Here is a 10,626-nt window from a genome sequence, read left to right on the forward strand (position 1 = left end):
ACGTTGAGGATGTCATGGGGAGAAGAGGTTATGACCTCACCATCCCTAGCCTGCCACCTGTGAGTAGAGAGGATTCTCAGCACCTGCACTGGACTCTGTCTGGTAGATTCAGAAACCCAAGATGCCTCCAGGATCCTTTCTCTGCAACATGAAACGGGGGCCAGATGTGATGGGCCATCCTGGCTGGCCCCAGGGATAGGAGAGTAGGCCCCTTGAGCCTGGTCTTCAGCTCATGGCAACCTCATTCACTCCTGACTGGGGAATTGAGAGCCGCTGACCAGAGATCTTTGTGAAGATAGGCATCCCAGAGGCCCCGGAATCCAGCGAGTACACCGTGGATCATATCATCGGAGCCCAAACAGTTATGTTTGGTGGCACCAGGAGGGTGGGAAGAGGGAGGAGGGGGAACTGTGAGAGAGCTACATCAGGCTTTGTCCGTCCACCTGGATGCTTACCTGGATGTGATGGGATTTTATGTAGTATTTTTGTAGACAGATGCTCATTTATTTATCCAACAGAGTTACAGTGTGTGCCAGGCTCTGGAGGGTCAAAGACAATGAGAGTTTCCAGTGCTGGTTCCACAGCACATAAAGAAACCTTGGTTTGAGCTGGATGCCGGTGCTTCATGCCTGTCATCTTAGCTACATAGGAGGCTTTGATGGGAGGATTGATGCTTGAGGCTCAGGCAGGAAAGCCTGTAAGACTCTTATCTCCAACTAACTACCAAAAAGAAAACACCAGAAGTGGATGTGTGGCTCAAGCTGTAGTCTGTTGGCCTTGAGTAAAAAGGCTCAGGGACAGCACTTGGGCTCGGAGTTCAAGGCCCAGGAGTGAGAGAAAGGAAGAAAAAAAGAGAAAGAGGAGGGAAGGCTGGATGGAGAAAAAGAGGAAAGGAAGGAAGAAGGGAGAACATGTGAGCCTTGGTTTGGAGTCCCAGGATCAAGGGAGCCAACCATTCACAATCTATGTGTGGACAATTTCAGAGCCTAAAGCCAGTTTGTAGGACGAAGCTACTGACGCCTCAGCAACTTGCTGACATCTAGGAGCTGTGTGGTAGCCCACTGCAGAGGGAAGCAGCCTCCGGTAGGCACTAGGACTCAGGGCGGGTCACCAGGTTTCAATCATCCCTGGTGCCAATGACTTCATTTTCTGGTCTGATAAGAACATGCTGTCCAACAGCTAAGGAGGTAGTGGTGTGAGGGAGTGTCGGGGGGGGGGGCAAGGGATAAGCAGGAAGATGAAGAGGGAGGACAATCACAGGTCAGTAGTGTCAGGACATTGGAGACATGACTTCGCCTGACAACCTAGACCAAAAGTGATAGAGCCTTTGACCCAGCCACACTGCTATTAAGAGTCCTGGCACATTGGATTCACCATTGACTACCTGGCTATCGACCACTGAAGGATGCCTGTGCAGTACATCCTTGGCGACTGGGACTCTCCAGGGCTCAATCTGAAGTTGACACCCCCTACCCCGTTCTTTTCCTCCACCAGAGACAGAAGTAAGCTCTTCACTAGCACAGGGCAGCCAGGGAATGAGGGTGGGAGTAAGGACCCTTGTTGCCCCAGACTTCCTCTAGGGGGCGCAATGGCCCCGTGAATGCCATTCTCAGAGGCAGAGATGGGTCTCTTTGCTGGCTCAGCCTTTAGCCTAGATGGCAGATCTGGGATTCAGAGAGGGCAAACTGAAGGTGGGGAAGATTTGTATAGAGGCTGGTGGGAAAACCAGAGGCACTGGTCTGTGAGCAGGGTAATTTCTTTGAGGATACTCAGAACCCAGGAAAATTCCTGGGATAGATCAGCCCTTTTCTGCTTCGTGAGAGAGAGGGACCTGGAGCCCTAGTGTCTGCGTCCCATGTCCAAGAAATCCTTTCATTCCCACATCCTGTGGTTGGATAACTACACCTTACTTCCTTACTAGTGTAGAGGCAGGACAGTGAGAGATCTTGAGTCTTTGATAAGGTCAGGGGATCCTGAATATGCGATTGTACTTGAACATCCTAACTTGCTGCATGGGAAGTTCCATCTAGGATTACCATGATGTAGAACATAGAATCAAGAGAATCAGAGCAGGATGGGGTCTGTTCTGGGAGTCTTTAGTATTATGTGTGAGCTTTCAGCTCCTGTATGCCCACCCGTTTCCCTTTCTTGGGTGCATCTTTGCTAGAAAAAGCTTGAAACTAGGGACTGGGTCCTATCCCTTGTCATTTATACTCAAAGTTAGCACTCTACTATTTGAGCCACAGCTCCACTTCCAACTTGTTTGGGTGTTTATAATTGGAGATAAAGAGTTCTCATGGACTTTATTGCCAAGGGTGGCATCCAACTGCAGTCTTCAGATCTCAGTCTCCTGAGAGGATAGGATGACAGGCAAGGAAAAGTATCATTGGCCGGGTGGTACTAGCTCATGACTGTCTTCCTAGGTATTCAGGAGGTGAGATGTGAGGATCAGGGGTCAAAGCCAGCCTGGGCAGAAAAAGCCCTGAAGCTCTTATCTCCAATGAACCACCAGAAAAGCACAAGTGGTGTTGTGTTGTGACTTAAGTAGTAGAGTGCTCACCTTGAGCTGAAATGCTCAGGGACAGCACCCAGGCCTAGGGTTCAAGCCCCACAACTGAAAAATGAAAGAAAGTAAAACACATTTGCCTTCAAAGAATGGTCCAGGTGTGGGAGGGACGAAGAAGGGGGTGCTGTGGTTGGGAGACTAGGTGTTCGCCCCACTGTACAGACATTTCTAAGAACTCCCCAAGTTTATCCCAGCTTGAAGGCACAGCTTCTAGAGGACGTGGCTTGTGGCAGGCAGGGAGTGGGCGAATGGGTGCAGGGGTGGGATAGCTGTGTCTGTATTCTCTCCAATAAAGGATGAATTTGGATGCTTGGTGACAAAGTCTGAAGTGAAGTGTTGCAAGGAGTTTGTGGCCTTATGAGATGGTTTTCCTCTGGGTATGTAAAGGTGGCTGAAACCGGAAGTCGCCAGTGGCTCACAACTGTCATCCTAGCTACTCAGAAGGCTGAGATGTGAAGACCATTGTTCAGAGCCAGCTTGGGCAGAAAAGTTTGTGAGACTTGATGTCCAATGGACCACCAGAGAACAGGAAGTGGTGCTGTGGCTTAAGTGAGAGAGTGCTCACCTTCAGCTGAAAATCTGAGGGACAGTGACCTGGCCCATAGTTCAAACCTCATGAGCAACAACAAAAAAAGAGGTGGCTAAGTTTTCTGCATAGCAGTGTGTACGGTATGAAATGCCATGCTGGTCTATGAGACGTTCCAGATATATGAGAAGCTCAATGTTTTGTCTACAGTGGGTCTGAGGTCAATAGTGCCACCTTCTTGGGGATTGGATGTGATCCTAATGGAATGAGTTCATGGTTCTGTCCTCAGGGACTGCTGAAGCCTTGGGCTGTCCATGTGTGTGTGTGTGTGTGTGTGTGTGTGTGTTTGTGTGTGTGTATGTGTATGTGTTTGTCGTGTGTCTGTGTCTGTGTCTGTCTGTTTGTAGTTAGAAGAACTGGGTCTTGAACTCAGGGCATAGGTGTCCTTCCTGACCTTCTGAACTCAAAGCTAGTGCTCTGACTATTGAGCCACAGGTCCATCTCTATCTATTTGGTAGTTCACTGAGGTAAGAGCCTCAGAGCCTTTCCTGCATGGGCTGGCATTGAACTGTAATCATCCACAACCTCCTGAGTAGCTAGGATGACAGACATGAACCACCTGTGCCGGATTTCTGTGTGTGTGTGTTTGTGTGTGTGTGTGTGTGTGTGTGTGTGTAGAAGTGGGTTGTAAGAATTAGCTCTGGACCCTTCGGGTAACATCTAACTGCTATCTTTGGGGGGGGTGCATGGATGTTGTGTCTTAAGTTTTGGGGCTTGGATGGGTGAAAGGCATAAATTATAAGACCAAGGGATCGGTGTTCCCTGGAGCTGTCTACTCCCTTGTCCCTGGTTAGTGGCAGAGGGAGCTTGGGAGGACCTGGGGGTGTGGCCTGCAGGGGGTGGCTCCCCAGGGGGACAGAGAGCATGGCCAGCACTTAGTAAGGATACCAGCTCTGTTTGCATGGAGCGCACTGGATGGATCAGATTCTGGGTCTTCTCATCATGAGGTCTGATGAGTAGGGCAACTCTCTTTTAAATCTTGACCTATGATCTTCAGATCTCAGCCTACTGAGTATCTAGGATTATAGGCATGAGCCTCTGGCAACGGGCCTCTTATTCATTTTGGTATATTAGGGTTTCAACTCAAGGCCTTAGGCTTGCCAGTCAGGTACTCTACCATGAAAGCCAAGCCTTTCTGTCTTGGGCATTTCCGAGATAGAGAGTCAATATATGATCAGGCTGGGCTGGATCAAGATCCTCCTGTGACAAGTGTGGGCCACCATGACTGGTTCTCTGTATTGGGATGCTAGACAGGTAGTGCCACGTTTAGTCATAGGTTTAGATGGATTGTCCCAAACTCTTAGTACACAGCAGCTGATTCTTGACCACAGGTGAAGCACTGTACCTTGACCATCGGACCTAAGGATCCTCCTGGGACAGTTGCGAGGAAACAAGGGATCAATATAGGGAGATCCCTGGGGCAGGGCCAGGCATAGAAGGAGTGGTTGCCAGATATGGTTCTTGGAAATTCTGTGAGCATATGACAGGAAGATACCCTGCAAGGGCTCAGATGGGACCTGTTATTTATCACGCAAAAGGTATGGGATTATAAAACAAAACATGGCTCTCTTTCATCCTTACCCTATCTGCATGTGGAAGGGGATCCTTCACTGTTCAGTTTTGCAGCTGGATAAAATGAGGCACGAAGAAGCTGGGTGACCTATTTATGACCCCAGCTTACAGGAAGCTCAGCCTGAGTTCTCTGCCATGCTCCCCATGACAATAGCTGCTATTCCACTTGTTGTGGTGGAAAGTCCACTTCTTGTCAGTCCAGGGGCTTGAATTCTGGTCCTGGGTGCTGTCTTCAAGCTCTTCAGTTCAAGGCAGGCGCTCTACCACTTGAGCCCCCAGCACCACTTCTGGATTTCTGGTGGTTCTTTGGAGATAAGAGTCTCACACACCATTCCTGCCTGCGCTGGCTAAAAACCATGATCCTCATATCTCAGCTTCCTCTATAGCATTATGCCTGTGCCACTGGCATCAGGCCTAAGTCCAATTCTGACTTTCTCTCTCTCTCTCTCTCTCTCTTTCTTTCTTTCTTTCCTTCTTTCTTTCTCCCTTCCTTCCTTCCTTCCTTCCTTCCTTCCTTCCTTCCTTCCTTCCTGCCTTCCTTCCTTCCTTCCTTCCTTCCTTCCTTCCTTCCTTTCTTTCTTTCTTTCTTTCTTTCTTTCTTTCTTTCTTTCTTTCTTTCTTTCTTTCTTTCGTTCTTTCTTTTGTTCTTTCTTTCTTTCTTTCCTTCTTCCTCTCTCTCTCTCTCTATTTCAGGAACTGATTGAATGGGTCCTGGAGGAGGTGGCTCAGCGTCTCCATGTGGCTGGGACCCACGGTAACCCTCTTATTCTTGAGCTGGGCTGTGGGTCAGGAGCTGTCTTGCTCAGCCTGTTGAAATAGCTCCATGAGATAAGTCCCTCTGTGCCCGGGCTAGAACGTGAAGGTTATTCATTGTCCATCCATCCTCTGAGTACTTCCCCACTACCTTCTGCTAAGATAGTTAAAGGAAAGTGGATGAGGAGGCATCGTGCTGTCCAACCGCCCAGCACCATCCTGGGCCTCTGATCCTCACTGCCATCTATCTGGCCAGACCCTGGTTATAAAAAAATGAATTCACTCTATGTCTACTTTGCTTTGCTGGGTTGTGACATTTCAGGGAGGGTGGGTGGTGTGCAGAGGAAAGACTCCAGACCTGACCTTTGTTCTTGTGACAGAGCCAAGTCATTGTTGTGGATAAGGAAGTAGCTGCCATCAAACTGATCAGGAACAATGCTCAAAGGTAAGTAGGCAGGCTGTTGAAGTATCAAACCCACCCATGATTACTTCCCACTCACAACAAGAGGGGTGCAGTGCAGGTGGCTGGCACTGGCCCTAGAGGAATATAAATGGATGATGGCCATCAGGTACTGGGTCTCCCACCCATCATCCTGGCTATTGGGGAGGTTGAGGTCTGATGGTCATGACTAAGGGCCAGCGCAGGCAGCAAAGTCTGTGATATTCTTATCTCCCAAAAACCACCTCCCCCCACCAGAAAAAATCTAGATATGGTGCTGTGGCTCAAGTGGTAGTGCCTCAGCCTTGAATGAAACAAGCTCAGGGATGACAACGAAGCCCTAAATCCAAGCCCTGGGACTCACAAAAAAATAATAAAATAAATGAATAGTGGGCACCTGTTACATAACTACCAAAACGAATTGATTCAGTCTTCTCTCTGGTACTTGTAGCCAAAAGTAAGCGGCTTCCTTTGATGCTCCTCTAAACCTTCCTTCTCTCCATTAGCTCAACAGGCTTCAGTTTCAGGATAGAATTCAGATCATCCCACTCAATGTTACCTTATGTACCCTCCCCTCACCAACTTCCTTGGGGTGAGGATCCTGGATATAGTCACCACTGGGAGGATGAGGCACTGCAGATATGGGGGTAGGTATCCCCGAAACTCACACACACACACACACACACACACACACACACACACACACACTGACCTAGGCCAACTCAGACTAGCCTTCTCCAAAGGCACCTTATCTCCTTGTATTAACTGACCTAGCAGAGAAAATTGATCCCTTGTAAATGACTATTTTAACTAGGGCTTGCTTGTTGGCACGAGATAAACAAAGAAAGGGTCTGGTACCCATCACCTCTGGCTCAGGTTCACGTCTGACACACCTACTTAGGAGGGAAAGACCTGAGCATCAAAGATCGAAGCCAGAAATAAGCTGGAAAGCCGGTTAGAATCCACTCTCCATGGAACCAACAAAAAGTTAGAAGTGGAGCTGTGTGATAGAGCACCAGCCTTGAGCATGAAAACTCAGAGAGACCACTCCCAGAACATGAGTTCAAGCCCACACACAAAAATGGTCCCATCTTGTTGCCCCCAGACTGCCTGAACCTTGAGTGCACTCTCACAGAGTGTAATACAGCACTGGTCGTGGGTAGTGTATCAGAACCTTCAGAAATTGGGTGGTGGAAGCCAGGTCTACTCATTCATGTGCTCTTAATCCACACCAGCCAGAAGGCAGAGCGTGACAAAGCAGGCAGCCTGCAGAGCGGACAAGATCTTGCTCTGCCAGGGCGATTGGAGTGGGCTTTTTAGAGGCAGCACTTGAAAGGGGGTCTTGCTTAGCAAGAGGATCTGACAGGAAGCACAGAGAGCAAAGATCCTGTAGATAAATTACAACATAGTTGAGCATGTTTATTTCCAGCCAGGGCTGCTGGTGAGAAACTCAATACTGCTGTGCAAGACTATCCCGAGACAGGCCTGAGGGTTCATAGAAGAACAGCTATCCAGGGTTGGGATTGTGTCTTTGCAGTAGTGGGCTTGCCTACCACACAGGAAACCGTGGGTTCGATTCCTCGGTCCCATCATACACAGAAAAAGCCAGAAGTGGCACCATGGCTCAGGTGGAAGAACGCTTTGCCTTGGGCAGAAGAAGCTCCTAGACAGCACCCAGGCCTTGAGGTCAAGCCCCAGCACTGTGAAAATAAAATAGCACTCCTATGGACATTGGTGACAGGTGGTTGGCTATGCCCTGTAGATCTTAGTAGATCCATCCATGCTTAGTGTCTCCTTCTTTGACAGAGGGGAGCTGGACATTCCTTCTGCCCTGGACACCCCTGGAGGTGGTTATCAGCAACCCTCCCAACATCTTCCACCAGGACATGGAGTAGCTGAGCCCAGAAATCCACAGGTACAGGTTGGATGGGGCGGGGAGATACAGGGCAGCCCCCAGAAGTCCTAGTGGGTCTGACCTGCCCCAGAGGACCAGTCCATCCAGAGGAAGTGGATGGGAGCTTAGAGAGGGGTAGAGATGTGGAGGGAGCTCTTTAATGCCCTTGGTCCCAATCAGAAACAAAACTTCTCTTTGCTTTCTGTGAGGGAGATAGAGGAGTGTCTAGGTGGCAGTGTACAGAAGAGGACTAAATGGAAATTCTAAAGAATGAATCACTGTAAGCCATGTGCTGGTGGCTCACGCCTGTCATCCTGGCTACTCGGGTGGCTGAGATCCAGAGGATCTCGTTTCCCAGCCCAGGCAGGAAATTCCTATGAGAATGTCATCCCCAATCTCCAAACAGAAATGGCGCCATGGCTCAAAAGGTACAGAACTGGCCTTGAGCAAAAATCATCCTCAGGGAGAGTTCCCAAGCCCCGAGTTCAAGCCCCTCAACAAAAATAACAACCAAAAAACCCCAGAAAGACACCCCTTGCCTGCAAGTGATGGTGAAGCAATGGGGGTACTGTGGTTAGGAGACCAGATGCTAGCCTAAGTGTACAGAAATTTCTAAAAACTCTCCAGGTTTGCCCCAGTGTGAAGTCACAGCAGCGTGGGCGTTGCCTTACCAACTACTCCAGAGGTCCTGACCTGTCTTAGGCATGGAGTGGGCTAATGGGAGCAGGGAAATATAGTTTTGGATGCTGGTGTCAAAGTCTGAAGTGAAGGGTTGCATGTGGTTTGTAGCCTGACAAGTTGGGTTTCACCTGGCTATAAGAAGGTAACTGAAGCCGGGTGCTGCCAGTGGCTCACAGCTGTCATCCTAGCAACTCAGGAGGCTGAGATCTGAGGCTTGCAGGTCAAAGCCAGCTTGGGTAAGAAAGTCTGTGAGATTTTATCTCCAATGAACCACCAGAAAACCGGAGGTGGTGCTGTGGCTCCAGTAGTAGAGCGCACACTTTCAGCTGAAGAGCTGAGGGACTGCGTGCAGGCCCATAGTTCAAACCCCATGATCGACAACCAAAAATAAGGTGGATGAGTTTTCTGCATAGAGTTGTGTACAGTAGGAAATGCCATGATGTGTTATGAGCCATTCCAAACGTGTGAGAGGCTGAGATTTGTCTACAGTTGTTGCGAAGATGGTAGTGCCATCATCTTGGGGTTTGGGATGTTCTGGTGCTCAGGGATTGATAAGGCCTTGGGCTACCCCTGTGTGTGTGTGTGTGTGTGTGTGTGTGTGTGTGTGTGTGTGTGTGTGTGTGTGTGTGTGTGTGTGTGTGTTTGTGTTTCCCTCATCTTTCTCTGTCCCATTCCTGGGTGCCTGTCTTCCTCTTCCTGACCTCGGATGTTGCCCCTCTTCCATTGCAACCTTGCCTTTAGCCCCCCTTTCAGGGTCTAAAATGAGTCCCAAATTGCCAGAAACCTGCATAGTCCAGCTTCTCATTGGGGCCCAAGTCCGGCTGTCCATATCTTTGGCCACCTCCAGGGGATTCTGAGTCAGCAGGGCTGGCTGGTGTAGGTTCTCCCTTACCTCTGGAGGGGTGGGGTTCAGTCATGTGATGTCTTGTCCTTTTCCTTAGCTGGGCCTTTGGCTGAATGTCCCTCCCAGCAGGCTGGCAGTGGAGTGAGGGAAGGGTGGTTGCCAGTGGCTCTGACCAACTCCTGTAAATCATAAGTTCATTACTTCTTCTGCCACCATATGAGCACAGGTATTTGCTTATAATACCTCCACATAGTTTAGACGTCAATGCCATGTACTCTTCTGCCAAATATGCAAGGACATCCTTTGTAATTCTCCTTGCATTTTCACTGTTCTTCTCTCTACTCTCCCATGCTAAGTCCTGTGATGATCATGTTGATTTTCTCCCCTGTTACATTCATCATTGAATCTTGGCAAATACTGGTATGCATTACTATAATTCTGTCCATTCTCCTTGTGCTTTGTCTTGTACCCCTCTCACCGCGGAGGGTCAGAGGTTGGGGATATTTTCTTCACTCTTTAGCTCAGACATCTATCTTTACTTTCTAACAATACATTCATTGAATTCTTTCTGTAAAGTCTAATGTCTTGAAAATGATTACTGCATTTTCATGGCTTTGCTATTTGGCATTAGGGAAGAACATAGGTCAGTAAATATAACTTAGGTAAAAGAAGATTGCAATCATGCCTCCATAAATGTTGTTAATTGGATAATGTTTACTTCAAGGTCTATCTGCCTGCTTCATTTTCACTGTTTATTTTTCAATGTAGCTTTTTCTTCTGGAAAGTATTTATGGGCCTAGTGAAGATCAACCCCTACTGTACTTAGTCATTAATTTTATTCCAACATCATTTCACAGATCTTTCTGAGTTTCTTCAGGGTCTGTATAGTAATGCTTCACATTATTAGATATGTTTTTAATATAGATGCATCCGATGATAAAGACACATTGCTTAAGTCACCATTTTGTTGATTGAAAAGAAACCATGCTGCAATCTCACTATATCGCAATTTTCTGGTTTTAAATTCTTTTAGATTAGAATTGATGCTGGAGAATGAACATTCTGTGTACAATTTTATATTTTCCTAATTTTTTAGTATACTTTCCAATATTGTATAAAGTTAAAACATTACTACTTACTTAGTTTTAGGATGTCTAAAATGGTTAGAGTAAAAGTTCTATTCATTCACAATTTTAAGACAATATTGTCCATTATGACCAAGTGAGATATTGTAAACATTTTATTTTTGGTCCTTAATAGTGGTGCTGGGGATTCAAGTTCTTAGCTTCAT

The sequence above is a fragment of the Dipodomys spectabilis genome, unplaced genomic scaffold (assembly GCF_019054845.1).
Source record: "Dipodomys spectabilis isolate Male_0828 unplaced genomic scaffold, ASM1905484v1 ptg000152l, whole genome shotgun sequence".
Lineage (NCBI taxonomy): Eukaryota > Metazoa > Chordata > Mammalia > Rodentia > Heteromyidae > Dipodomys > Dipodomys spectabilis.